We start from the raw sequence: 12818 nt of genomic DNA, 5'->3' as shown, positions 1-12818 counted from the left end.
GTGAATCGAGGATGATGACAAAGTTGCCTGAGAAGGTGAGCTGCCTCTTGCAGGAGGCGAGGATCTAATTAGATTCTAGATTCTTACGATCTGCACGGTGCCGAACATTATGACGCAGGACGAGAACGAGATGAATTTGAATGAAAGAGAACGTCAAATCAACGGATTAATATGGGAGGGTCAGATGAACAGTATCCTGCCATTGAGGTTGCTAGTTTTTGCACACATGATGGAGGATTCTTTGCCGGATGGATGTACTTCTGATGAAATCCATTTTGATCAACCTAGGGGCGTGGAGTGTTTGAACAAAATCTTCCAGAGGCACGTCAACAGTCTGGAGTCTGATTTGCTAGAGACTGGACAAAACACTTTTGTTTCCCCTCCGAGGCCTTTTTTTTCGCAATCAAAGCACTGGAAGATAGGTTCGAGGCAAGAATGGATTCTAGAGATAGTTCAGCAAGCAGCAGGAGCACACAGCCGCAGAGCACACGCTGCAGAGCTCAGTAGTATCGTCAGTTGTGATAGTGGAGAAATGCAACGGTTATAGGTCCTTGGTGGAAGGCCCGGATGAAACAAGCAAGGCAAGATACCTAGAAAGATTGAAGAATCTGGACATAGAAGAGTTGGACATAGAAGATAAAGATTGTGGAGCTCAATAGCCTTTTCCATGAGGACCTGAGCAGTCACTATTGTGTGGACTGGCTAAAGGCGTACGAGGCGCATTTTTCTCGAAAAGACCTTGGAGATGGGGATTTCGACAGGCAACGCGAGGAGATCGATTTTTGTACCCGTCAACTATTCACCAATTATGAGCTCGGGAGTCCGGACATGATCGCGGAGCCACCAAAACACCGCACTTGCTTGGCTAGAATAAGATTGGCAATACCGAGCATTGCGAGCATTGGAGAAGCTTCTGGACCCCAAGGGCACGGGGCTTCCTGCTACTGCCTATCGAAGTCTGAAGTTGGCAGAGGATGCTAGATACGGAGAAGAATGTGGGATGTCTCTGTTGGCCTGGGCACTGGCTGCCTATGATCGCTCAGATCCGGGAGCTGCTAGAGTGTTGATCGTCGCGGGAAGGGGGATTGGACTTCGCGTGATCATCGGAGAAGCTGTTTGCCGGGATGAAAGACCACCTGCACGCAGCAGGACTACTGGAGCCCTTGAGAAGTGGAAAGCCCACGCCAAAGAAGATCTGGGAGGCAATACAGACGTTGCTTACATCGATGAACGAAACACAGGAGTTGGTGGCGGTCAGACTGGGATCGAAGACGAGAGTGGTGTTCACTTCGTCGCCAGAATACGCAAGCATGCCGCCTGCCCTTCAATTCGTGTACGCAGTGTTGACCCTGATATCAGAAGGCAGCGGACTGCGTATGCTGATGGGCTGGTCGGACATATCTCATGCCCTGAGAGGCTTCTACGAGCTGGTAGACATCTTGATTGTGTTAGATGAAGTGTTATCTCTGGAGGTTTCAAGTCTGGCCAGACATTTGAAGCTCAAACCAGAGGTAACGGATGACCATCATGGGCCATACATGATTGCAGGAAGGTGGCGTGTGCGGAGAAGCATCTGGAGTCAATGGAGTGACGGTGCGAGCGTTCGTCTCCTCGGCAATTGATACGGCCATCATTGGTTTTTTGAAAGGATCACGCCACGGGAAACTCGAAAACGAGAAAGTCGCACGACAACTTGAGATTCTTCAGTCCGTGTTGGAGAAGATGTATATGGGTGGGTTGTTCTCCGCGGGGAACACCATCTTGGATGTATTTATCCAGGAACTCTCGAGTATGTCAATCAACCTGTTGCTGGCGTTGTATCTGGTGTGTTCCAGATACCTATTCAATATCTGGCAGTATTCTATCGTCTGATGAAGTATGTGTACCCGATGTCCATTGCTAGAGCTCACTGAAGTCTTGAGACCTACTCCTACAAATGTGCTGCGGGTTTGAAATCGCCCCTAGTGGAGTACTTCTTGATGAAAAATCGACGCTTGACGGGGGTAGAAGCGAACCCCAAGACCCAGGAGCAAGTCAAGGAAGTGAATGGGGGTATGCTTCTCCTGGCGGACTTATGCTTGCCGATGCGATCGGATCCTCTAGGAGTGGTAAGAGGGCTGGGGAAAATGGTGACCTGCGTTTATGGACGAGCAGTGACCTACTCCTTCTCCGATCCCTTGATAACAGAGTACCGATACTCAGTAGTGCTTGTTAGCCTGATCAGCATCCTAGATGGGACCGCACTGAACTGGTTCAAACAAGGACACTTCAGAACTCAGGTGAGCGAGACAGTGTTGTTTGAGAAAGTCAAAGATCCCGAGTTGATGATGCTGAATTTCAGAGGCCACTTGCAATGCAGGATGGGTGGAAAACGAGAAGGTCCGATCGAAGCCTACCCAAAGTTTTGAAATTTGAATCCTCTGTAGAAAAGGCCAGAGAAATCATGAGGGTATCAACTTGGACGGAAGCCTTTGACCTGATAAGAAATGAGCTGGAGATGGTTCTAGAGCGAGATGTGCTGCCGGCCACCCTGCCAGATTTTACCACGGTAAGACAAATGACCTTGGGATTGAACAATCCAATACTGGTACCGTGTTCACACAAGAATGGGATCCCATGTTCATTGGGTACTCCGAATCTGCCTTCTCTCACTGGAGTGAGATCAAGTTATACTTTTGGACGAACGAGGCTAAGAAAACGAGGGGGTCAATGACGCCGAGATGCGATTTGCGTGAGGTGAAAAAAGTGCTTGAGAGGGAAGTGTTCGAGAACAAAGACACAGTATATGTGGAATAATAGTGGAATCAAGACAAACTCTTGGACGAACGAGGCTAAGAAAACGAGGGGGACAATGACGCCGAGATGCGTTTTGCGTGAGGAGAACAAAGTGCTTGAGAGGGAAGTGTTCGAGAACAAAAACCCAGTATATGTCCGAATATTAGTGGAAGAAGGACATCTGGGCCTGAAGGCGGAATCGAGATGCAGCACGAAGAAGCATCTGGCATCATACGGACTGCAAGAGGTTGAGCTACAACAAAAGGGAGCTAGGCTTGATGCGGCTGGCGCTCTCTATGTGCCCCTCGCGGAGTACAAGAATGACACGTCGATTGACACTCTTGGAGACAAGATCAACACTCTTGGAGAAAAATCTCCCAGTAGAAAATAGGTTCGTAGATGCCTTGAAGCGGGAACGTTCCCAAGTGACAGAAGGGGAGAAAATGGAAGAAGCTCTCAGTGAACCCTAGGAGGACATAGAAACAGGGTTGACCCCAGCTGAAGAATTAATGCCTGTGAGCTACAGCCCTGAAAAGAAAAATGAAAACAAAAAAAGATAGTACCAAGATTAATAATCATGATAAACCTTTTTTTATAGCGAGAACTTTTGTTAAAACTAGGGGTAAAGAGGGGGAAAATGGTGTTTGAGGCAAGAGAACGGGGGAGGTAAGAGTCAGAAGCAGAGGGTCAGGAGAGGGAAGTAGCTTCGGAGATGATCGTGTATACACTCCCGAACAAAGAGTCAAGGTCAAGGAAAATGAAGTGAGAGATGGAGGAAGGGAGTTCTTCAACGGAGGCGGTGTCGAAGGCGAACCTGAAAGAGACACGCCCGATGGTTATGGCAAGATGAAAGACTGCGGCTTACAAAGACAACTGGACTTATAGGAAACTGGTGGAAGTGATGACCGACATGGAAACTGCACCTGGTCCAGTGAAAGAAGAGGAATTTAAGCCACAAAAGGTGAAGATAAACAGAGGATCTACCAGTGGACAAACATAGATCTCGAGTCAACATCAGAGCGTCGGAAAACAAATCACGAATGATCCCCCCAAGAAAGGACTCAAGAGGAACACTGCTCGTTCCTGGTGGATAGCTCTGAAGAAAATGAAGGAGCTAGAGAATTGTCTAAAGAAGCTGGATTCCGTAGTGTCCAGAAAGCGTCAAAATTGGGCCACGCAGTAGAAAGCAGAGGTGAATAAACTGGAACTGAGGAGCCAACTAGGGCGAAAGAAGGAGAATTTACTGCTGAAATACTTCGAGAACAAAATGAGGGCACCCACATCTGCACAGCCTCTGATGGTGAATCCTTTCACCAGAACTGAGGGCCAGTTTAGGGCTTGGCTGGAGTTGCATTGGAGGATGTGACCTCGTGTGACAAGCTGAAGGTGGGCGACAAAGACCTACATGTAAACCGAAAGATGATGCAACATGTTGCTCGAGATGACTCCGGGTTGAATTTAGCGAAGGGAAAGGACGCCAATTTTTTCTGGATGCATCATGTCAGTTATACCTGACGCGGTGATCCAAGCTTGCTACCAGAAGGCAACGAAGAAGAGTGGGTTGCAGATCAGAGTCTCGAGCATCATCCTAAACGTTTACCAGAACGATTAAGAAAGACGATGATTGCAGGCAATCTTTTGAGAAACATGCGAAGATTGCCGACATCCGGATGTGCCAAACAAGAAATTTGACAATAGCCATGACCTGCATTGAGCCATGATTTAGGCGGAGGAGTATTCCAAGCCCTCTAAGAGCGGAAAGTATCAGTATGTCTCTGGCGTCATGGGAATGTCATAAGATTCTTGCTTGAGCACGGAAGCAGGAGTTGCCTACATGAATTTTGAAGTCACGGAACTGCTGAAATTCTGGACGGAAAAGATGATTGAAGTTGACACGACGCAAAGGTAAAAGCCGAGTCTGGGCTTGCTTCTTGAGAATGGAACCGAGACTATCTGTGTACCACGATCACAGAAAAGAGTGGAATTGAGCTTAGGTGGTGAGGACAAAGCACTCTGCGCCAACTTGGCAGTAGTCTGCAGGCTATTGAGACCGTCTTGGTGCCTGCAGCCTCAAGCGAGTTTGAATGAAGAGATCCCGGTACGGATAAAAATGTCACCTGGGAAAGATGAAGACCTGGGGAACTTGAATGATAATTGAAATTGACACGACGCAAAGGTAAAAGCCGAGTCTGGGCGTGCTTCTTGAGAATGGAACCGAGACTATCTGTGTACCACGACCATAGAAAAGAGGGGAATTGAGCTTAGGTGGTGAGGACAAAGTACTGTTTGCCAACTTGGCAGTAGTCTGGAGGCTATTGAGACCTTCTTGGTGCCTGCAGCCTCAAGCGAGTTTGAATGAAGAGATCACGGTACGGATAAAAATTTCACCTGGGAAAGATGAGGACCTGGGGAACTTGAATGTGATACACAGCTGACTTTGCATCATTGCGAAGAATCTAGAGAGAAAGCGGATAGATCTGGAGACGAACCACCAAAGAAGATGGAGCAAGGCACTTGCCTCGTTCGACCAACCGCAGGTGGAGGGCACTCCTGTGACGGACGATCTTGCCCGAGAATTCTGTCGTTTCAGTGAAGATTTTTGGCCATGTGGTTTGATCATAATACTAAGAAAGAGAAAAACGAGGTGCAGATCCTGGCTGATTGTTACGCGAGTACTACTGTGAACCTGGCAACAGCACAAGGATTCTTCTCGAAAATATGTGGTCTGGAGTCACTAGAGATGCTAGAATCCTAACAGCATCTATTTACGGCATTGAATGTGAAGTCATGGCCTGGAGTGTTTCAAATCATTCAGAAATATATTCTGGGATGGAAGATCGGCTTGGAAGCAGAAATGGGATTCTTGGCGAGTAAAGCCTGTAGCCTGCCAATCAATGCGAAGTCCATGGTGAGATCGGTCAGGCAAACTTCTGTGGGAGCCATTACCCGTAACAAATGTCAATGATGGAAGCGTCTAGCCACAGGGTGATGATTGATAAGACTTTCTCGGTACCCAAGTGTGTACGACCGGCAAGAACTTCACATCACTCGCACCAGCTGCTTAAGAAAATGAGGGGAGCAGTACCAGGACCCAGGGTAGTGGGTTTCAGTTATACCTGGGGAGAAGAACTCTTGAGTTTGGAGAAGGAGAAATCTAGTGACTTTGAAAAGCAAAGTACGAGCGGTAAGGTACTCAATAACGACGCAGCTCTGGAAGAGAATGATTGGATACACTCGAAGATGATGGAGCTCGAATCTTTGCTCGAGGCTTCTGGAGAGCGCAATCTCTAGAGTATCAAACTGACACATGGAGATTATTCATGTTTTTGTGTAGCACAGACCGCGTGGTATCCAGAGAAGTCCAGCCTCTGCTTGTTACGGGACGTTGAGGAATTTCGGGCAATTGGGTTACCAGATCATCAACAAAAGGCGACCGTATTCGTGGTGAATTCGCTGCTAGCACTGCGATGGGTTGAGGAAAACGTGATGAAATACCGAGAGTCGCAAGCATCAACCGTGGAGGCGATACTTGCGATTGATTGTAGCAGGAGGCTTGACTTGTTTGAACGTATTCGCCATACCGATGAAAGTGAAGTCGTATCTCCGGTTTTCTCATGTTTAGGGCGACATTGACTTCTTGGCTGTATGTCTTGACGAAAAACCACATGAAGAAACACCAAAAAAATATCGTCAACTCCTGGCAGAAATGGGGGGGAGGCTTTCATGAGGCCGCTGCTTAACCATCGTGATGTAATAAATACGGGAGGAAAAAGGGTTGGTAAGGCATCTAGAGATAACACTGAAGCGAGGGAGTCGATACTGGAGGAAGGTTTAGCAAAAAAATGTGAGCTGGAGCTTACACTACTCCCTTTGCTTGAAAAGAGAACCCAAGGTGAAGAAGCTACCAAACAAATTTCGAAGATTACAAGAGTAAAAAAAAATGCGGGCTTATGAGCAACTGAAAGCGTGGGAAGGAGTTGTGATCCCTTCCAATGACTAAGAAAAATTGGAAAGGCAGCTCACGATGTCGAGCATGTCTGGACCCAAAATTTCAAAGGCAAGGGAGACGAACTAGGTCGGGTATTCTGGATGTATCCATGAGTGTTGAGTAAGGAAAAGAATTGGGGCTTGAGCGTGAACTCACATGAAATTTGAGGGAACAAAATAATTTTAACCTACAAACTATTGTTTCTAATACACTATTTTTAATAATTTATCAAAATTTTGCATGATACTTTTTTGACTTGGTCGACAAAAAATAATTTTTAAAAATGGTTTATAAAGCTGGAAACCAAAGTGCAGTTGGATCAACTTTTGATTGCTGTTTAGCTATAGAATGACAATTTTACGTGGCCGTGAATTTTATGGATGTCGATATGGTTGAGTCTGCTGCAAACTTCTGTGAATGACCACCGGCACTGCATCTTGAGACACATTCAACCTTCTAAAGACTCACGGATATGACGTCGACGCACGATGGGGATAACGATCTTGAGTTCAGGGAGTCTGGCAGTCGGTCTAAGTCAAAATTGCTGGCACTGCTACTCCTGTTGCCGCCTTTCACTGTTACGCGAGTACTACTGTGAACCTGGCAACAGCACAAGGATTCTTCTCGAAAATATGTGGTCTGGAGTCACTAGAGATGCTAGAATCCTAACAGCATCAGTTACGGCATTGAATGTGATGTCCTGGCCTGGAGTGTTTCAAATGATTCAGAAATATATTATGGGATGGAAGGTCGGCTTGGAAGCAGAAAGGGGATTCTTGGCGAGTGAACCCTAATGCCTGCCAATGAATGCGAAGTCCATGGTGAGATCGGTCATGGCAAACTTCTGTGGGAGCCATTACCCGTAACAAATGTCAATGATGGAAGCGTCTAGCCACAGGGTGATGATTGATAAGGCTTTTTCGGCACCCAAGTGTGTACGACTGGCAAGAATTTCACATCACTCGCACCAGCTGCTTAAGAAAATCAGGGGAGCAGTACCAGGACCCAGGGTAGTGGGTTTCAGTTATACCTGGGGATAAGAGATCTTGAGTTTGGAGAAGGAGAAATCTAGTGACTTTGAAAATCAAAGTACGAGCGGTAAGGTACTCAATAACGACGCAGCTCTAGAAGAGAATGATTGGATACACTCGAAGATGATGGAGCTCGAATCTTTGCTCGAGGCTTCTGGAGAGCGCAATCACTGACGCATGGAGCTTATTCATGTTTTTGTGTAGCACTGACCGCGTGGTATCCAGAGAAGTTCAGAGAAGTTCAACCTCTGCTTGTTACGGGACGTTGAGGAAATTCGGGCAATTGGGTTACCAGATCATCAACAAAAGGCGACCGTATTCGTGGTGAATTCGCTGCTAGCACTGCGATGGGTTGAGGAAAACGTGATGAAATACCGAGAGTCGAAAGCATCAACCGTGGAGGCGATACTTGTGATTGATTTTAGCAGGAGGCTTGAGTTGTTTGGACGTATTCGCCATACCGATGGAAGTGAAATCGTATCCGGTTTTCTCGTGTTCAGGGCGACATTGACTTCTTGGCTGTATGTCTTGACGAAAAACCACATGAAGAAACACCAAAAAAATATATATCGTCAACTCCTGGCAGAAATGGGGCGGAGGCTTTCATGAGGCCGCTGCTTAACCATCGTGATGTAATAAATACGGGAGGAAAAAGGGTTGGTAAGGCATCTAGAGATAACACTGAAGCGAGGGAGTCGATACTGGAGGAATATTTAGCAAAAAAATGTGAGCTGGAGCTTACACCACTCCCTTTGCTTGAAAAGAGAACCCAAGGTGAAGAAGCTACCAAACAAATTTCGAAGATTACAAGAGCAGAAAAAAATGCGGGCCTATGAGCAACTGAAAGCGTGGGAAGGATTTGTGATCCTTTCCAATGACTTGGAAAAATTGGAAAGGCAGATCACGGTGTGAAGCATGTCTAGACCCAAAACTTCAAAGGCAAGGGAGACGAACTAGGTCGGGTATTCTGGATGTATTCTTGAGCGGGAAAAGAATTGGGCTGGAGCGTAACTGAAGGTGAAATTTGAGGGAACAAAAAAATGTTAACCTACAAACTATTGTTTCTAATACACTATTTTTATTAATTTATCAAAATTTTGCATGATATTTTTTTGACTTGGTCGACAAAAAAAGTTTTTTTTAAAGGTTTATAAAGCTGGAAACCAAAGTGCAGTTGGATGAAGTTTTTGATTGCTGTTTAGCTATAGAATGACAATTTTTCGTGGCCGTGAACTTTATGGATGTAGATATGGTTGAGTCTGCTGCAAACTTCTGTGAATGACCACCGGCACTGCATCTTGAGACACATTCAGCCTTCTAAAGACTCACGGATATGACGACGACGCACTATGGGGACAACTATCTTGAGTTCAGGGAGTCTGGCAGTCGGTCAAATTCTAAAGTTTGACGTTGTTTTTGGGGGAGACGGTAATTTTTGAAAAATTTGAATCGATTTTGTCATTCTCAAGCTTATCGCGGCAACTGAAAGAAGAAGTCAATAAAATCAGAAGACTCAAGACATAAGAGCGGGAAAATTGACCAAAAATTGTGCTAGAGTAATCGGAGATAACCAATTCCAGTAGAGCTGTCTTGTTCACGACAAATATCATCGCGAGTTCCTACGAGAGTGCCATCTTTGGGCTAGAAACAAACTCGATTGCGCAGGTAGACGAGTGAAGCTGCCCAATGTTCAAAACAGTAAAATATTTTGAGTTAAAACTAGTCATTCCCTAAAAATTTCTACAGTTGCTTTACTTACAAAATTTACTTATTGCTAGAGTCGCGTCACTATGTGAGTAGTTAACTTAATTTCTTGAGTGTCTTTTCACAGGTATATGTTGAGGTTTTAGTTTGATCCGTCTGAAATGGATCACAGGTCCACTGTCCTATAAAAACTGATGGTACACTTGAGTTACTAAACCTGTTTTTAACGGAGTTTGCTTGTTTTAGGTATTTAAAGCCCTATCCATTGGGGCGTTCTCATTTCTGGAGTCGGTGGTATTTTGGCACGGCTTTTAAGTTGTAACACGATTTTGTAGTCCCATGTCTTAAGCGAAACCAAATTGGGTCCGATAGAGTGATGTGACTTTCGACCAGAAAGCTGTTTGAATGCGTGGAAAATTGGCGGTTTTGGCGGATTAGTAGTGCTAATCATACGATTTAGCGAATTGGGAATGGTAATGGTTAATTTAGCCTGACTTTTTAAAAAATGGTTTTTGAAATTTCGATTTTAGCGTCAAAGACAAGTAACAATTTTAGTTTTTGCGATCACTGAAACTGCGGAAAACAGAACAACAACATTCGTTAAGAAAGACAAGTCGAACGAGAGAAAAGCAACAAGTGGAAATTGTGATCGAGATTATTGACGGAAGACCATTACGAGCTGTAACGATTTTGCAGCTACAATCATTGCAAATAAATTCCCGAGAACCAGGAAGGGTGCTGGGACGACGTGACTAGCCTTCCGGGAAGAAGATAAGTTTGTTCTTCGTCCGGATTCAAGAATCCGGAAGGGTCTTGGAAAGAGAACTCAAACTCCATTTTAAACAACTTTTAGCTTATTCAGGATGCCCTGAGTTGAATTTAATTAATATCGAATTCATTTTCAGTTAATGAGAAGCTAGGAGTTGAGGGTAAGGGTTGATCCAACTCCGATGGGAATGATGTTTTTTATCTGTTGACCAAAAACTATAGTAATTTGATAAAAAAGTAGTAGCCCTGTTTTTAGGAGTGACCTCGTGGTCTGGGTACTGAGACCTATCCATGAGCTCACTATTTTCGCATGTAATTAATTTAATCTGAGCGTTCTGGCCGAAGCCCGAAACACTAACGATTTTGTCGATTCGATGTTAAAAGGACAACACAAAGAACTGGCTTTGGTAGAGACGGTTAAAAGCATGTAGATGTGCCATTCTGCCAGATTGGCACAGCGCGACCTTCCGGCGGGACAGAAAAAGACGACTAAAGGCCTTAGTAACAAAAAAGTGCTGCGAAGGAGGGTCGAAATATTCCGGAAGTTTGAAATTTTAAAGTTTCGATTGACGGGCAAGTATTTCTGAGAAATACAAAAAGACGGCCATTTTGACAAAAAGTAACGAAAAAGAGAACAACAACAAATATAGTGAGAAACGGTCGTGCGGGAACACGAGAAAAACGGAGTCTCTTATCGTGGCAATAACACGATAGGATCCTTAGCAGTGGAAATTAGTGGAAAAGGAAGCTTCAGTGGGGAAGAAATATTCCGCGGAACCCTCCCGTGCCACAAATTGGGAGAGATAAGAACGTTAAAGAAAGAGGAAAGGGTCAATCCATCTCCAATGGATTTAATATAGAACTGTCACACAAAAACATAATAAAATAGGATATTTGAGCCGTGTTTTTAATAGCAATCACGTAGTCTGAGGATCCGAGACTCAGCTATGTGGTTGTGATCGCATGTAAACGAAAGCTGATCAAAAGTCGTTTGACTGATGGCCTAAAAATAGTAACTTTTTACTTAGCCCTAGACAGACCAGAAAATCAACTGGCAAGGTCGAGACGGTGAAAAACGAGTAGGATTAAGGTAACTGACGCCTGCCAGTCGTTAATAGGTACTTTTTCTACGCTCCGTCGCTGTGTAGTATTTGGGCGAATGTTACATAGACGTTTTTATGGCGCTCCTGGGTGGGCCTGTCAAAAGCATAAGACCATCATGATCAGCAAGCGTTTCAGCGACGAACCCTCCGCTCCGGGCGTACGCCCGAGTTAGAGGCCTTAATGACCCTTTTTGATGCCATAGAACTTTGAATTAACACCGGTATAACTTGATATTTTAGAGTATGAGTAGCTAGAAAGAGGAAAGGGTCAATCCATCTCCAATGGATTTACTATAGAACTGTCACACAAAAACATAATAAAATAGGATATTGGAGCCGTGTTTTTAATAGCAATCACGTAGTCTGAGGATCCGAGACTCAGCTATGTGGTTGTGTTCGCATGTAAGCGAAAGCTGATCAAAAGTCGTTTGACTGATTGCCTAAAAACAGTAACTTGATATTTTGATATTTTGATATTGGAGTTTGATATTCCGCGGAACCCTGATACTCCGTCGCTGTGTCAAAAGCATAAGACCATCATGATCAGCAAGCGTTTCAGCGACGAACCCTCCGCTCCGGGCGTAAGCCCGAGTTAGAGGCCTTAATGACCCTTTTTGTACTAGGGGGAAGGTGCGTACCCTCCGCCTAGTACTATTTAGCTTTTTAACTTAGTTAACACCGAAAATTCCGGGGGCCGGAGGGTTAGGTGGGAAGTCATGAGCCCGCTTGTCCCAAGGTCCCGGGACCAAAAACATTTAAAATAGAAAGCGTAAAACCAAACAAAAATAGTGTATAACCAGGAAAAAGCCAAAAATAGTTTTATTTGAAAACAAAAAAGTACAAAAAACAGTAAAAATTCCAAAAAAAACAGAAAATCAAATGGCAAGGTCGAGACGGTGAAAAACGAGTAGGATTAAGGTAACTGACGCCTGCCAGTCGTTAATAGGTACTTTTTCTACGCTCCGTCGCTGTGTAGTATTTGGGCGAATGTTACATAGACGTTTTTATGACGCTCCTGGGTGGGCCTGTCAAAAGCATAAGACCATCATGATCAGCAAGCGTTTCAGCGACGAACCCTCCGCTCCGGGCGTAAGCCCGAGTTAGAGGCCTTAATGACCCTTTTTGTACTAGGGGGAAGGTGCGTACCCTCCGCCTAGTACTATTTAGCTTTTTAACTTAGTTAACACCGAAAATTCCGGGGGCCGGAGGGTTAGGTGGGAAGTCATGAGCCCGCTTGTCCCAAGGTCCCGGGACCAAAAACACTTAAAAGCGAAAGCGTAAAACCAAACAAAAAAAGTGTATAACCAGGAAAAAGCCAAAAATAATTTTATTTGAAAACAAAAAAGTACAAAAAACAGTAAAAATTCCAAAAAAACCAAAAACAGTAAAAAACATAAAGTGACAGTTTATATGTTATTTCCGGACGAGATGTGATCGGACCTTCCTATT

At 44.8% G+C, this 12818-nt stretch overlaps 1 protein-coding gene across 1 annotated transcript in view; it reads left to right on the top strand.

Moving 5' to 3' along the window:
• The window catches only part of LOC134848516 (activating molecule in BECN1-regulated autophagy protein 1-like), a 407400-nt gene that overhangs the window by 255642 nt on the left and 138940 nt on the right, over positions 1-12818 (top strand). The gene's annotated exons all lie outside the window — the stretch shown is intronic.

Source organism: Symsagittifera roscoffensis, chromosome 6 (assembly GCF_963678635.1).
Source record: "Symsagittifera roscoffensis chromosome 6, txSymRosc1.1, whole genome shotgun sequence".
Taxonomy (NCBI): Eukaryota; Metazoa; Xenacoelomorpha; order Acoela; family Convolutidae; genus Symsagittifera; species Symsagittifera roscoffensis.
Note: the sequence above shows the minus strand (reverse complement) of the source record. Positions and strands in the feature narration are given on the sequence as shown.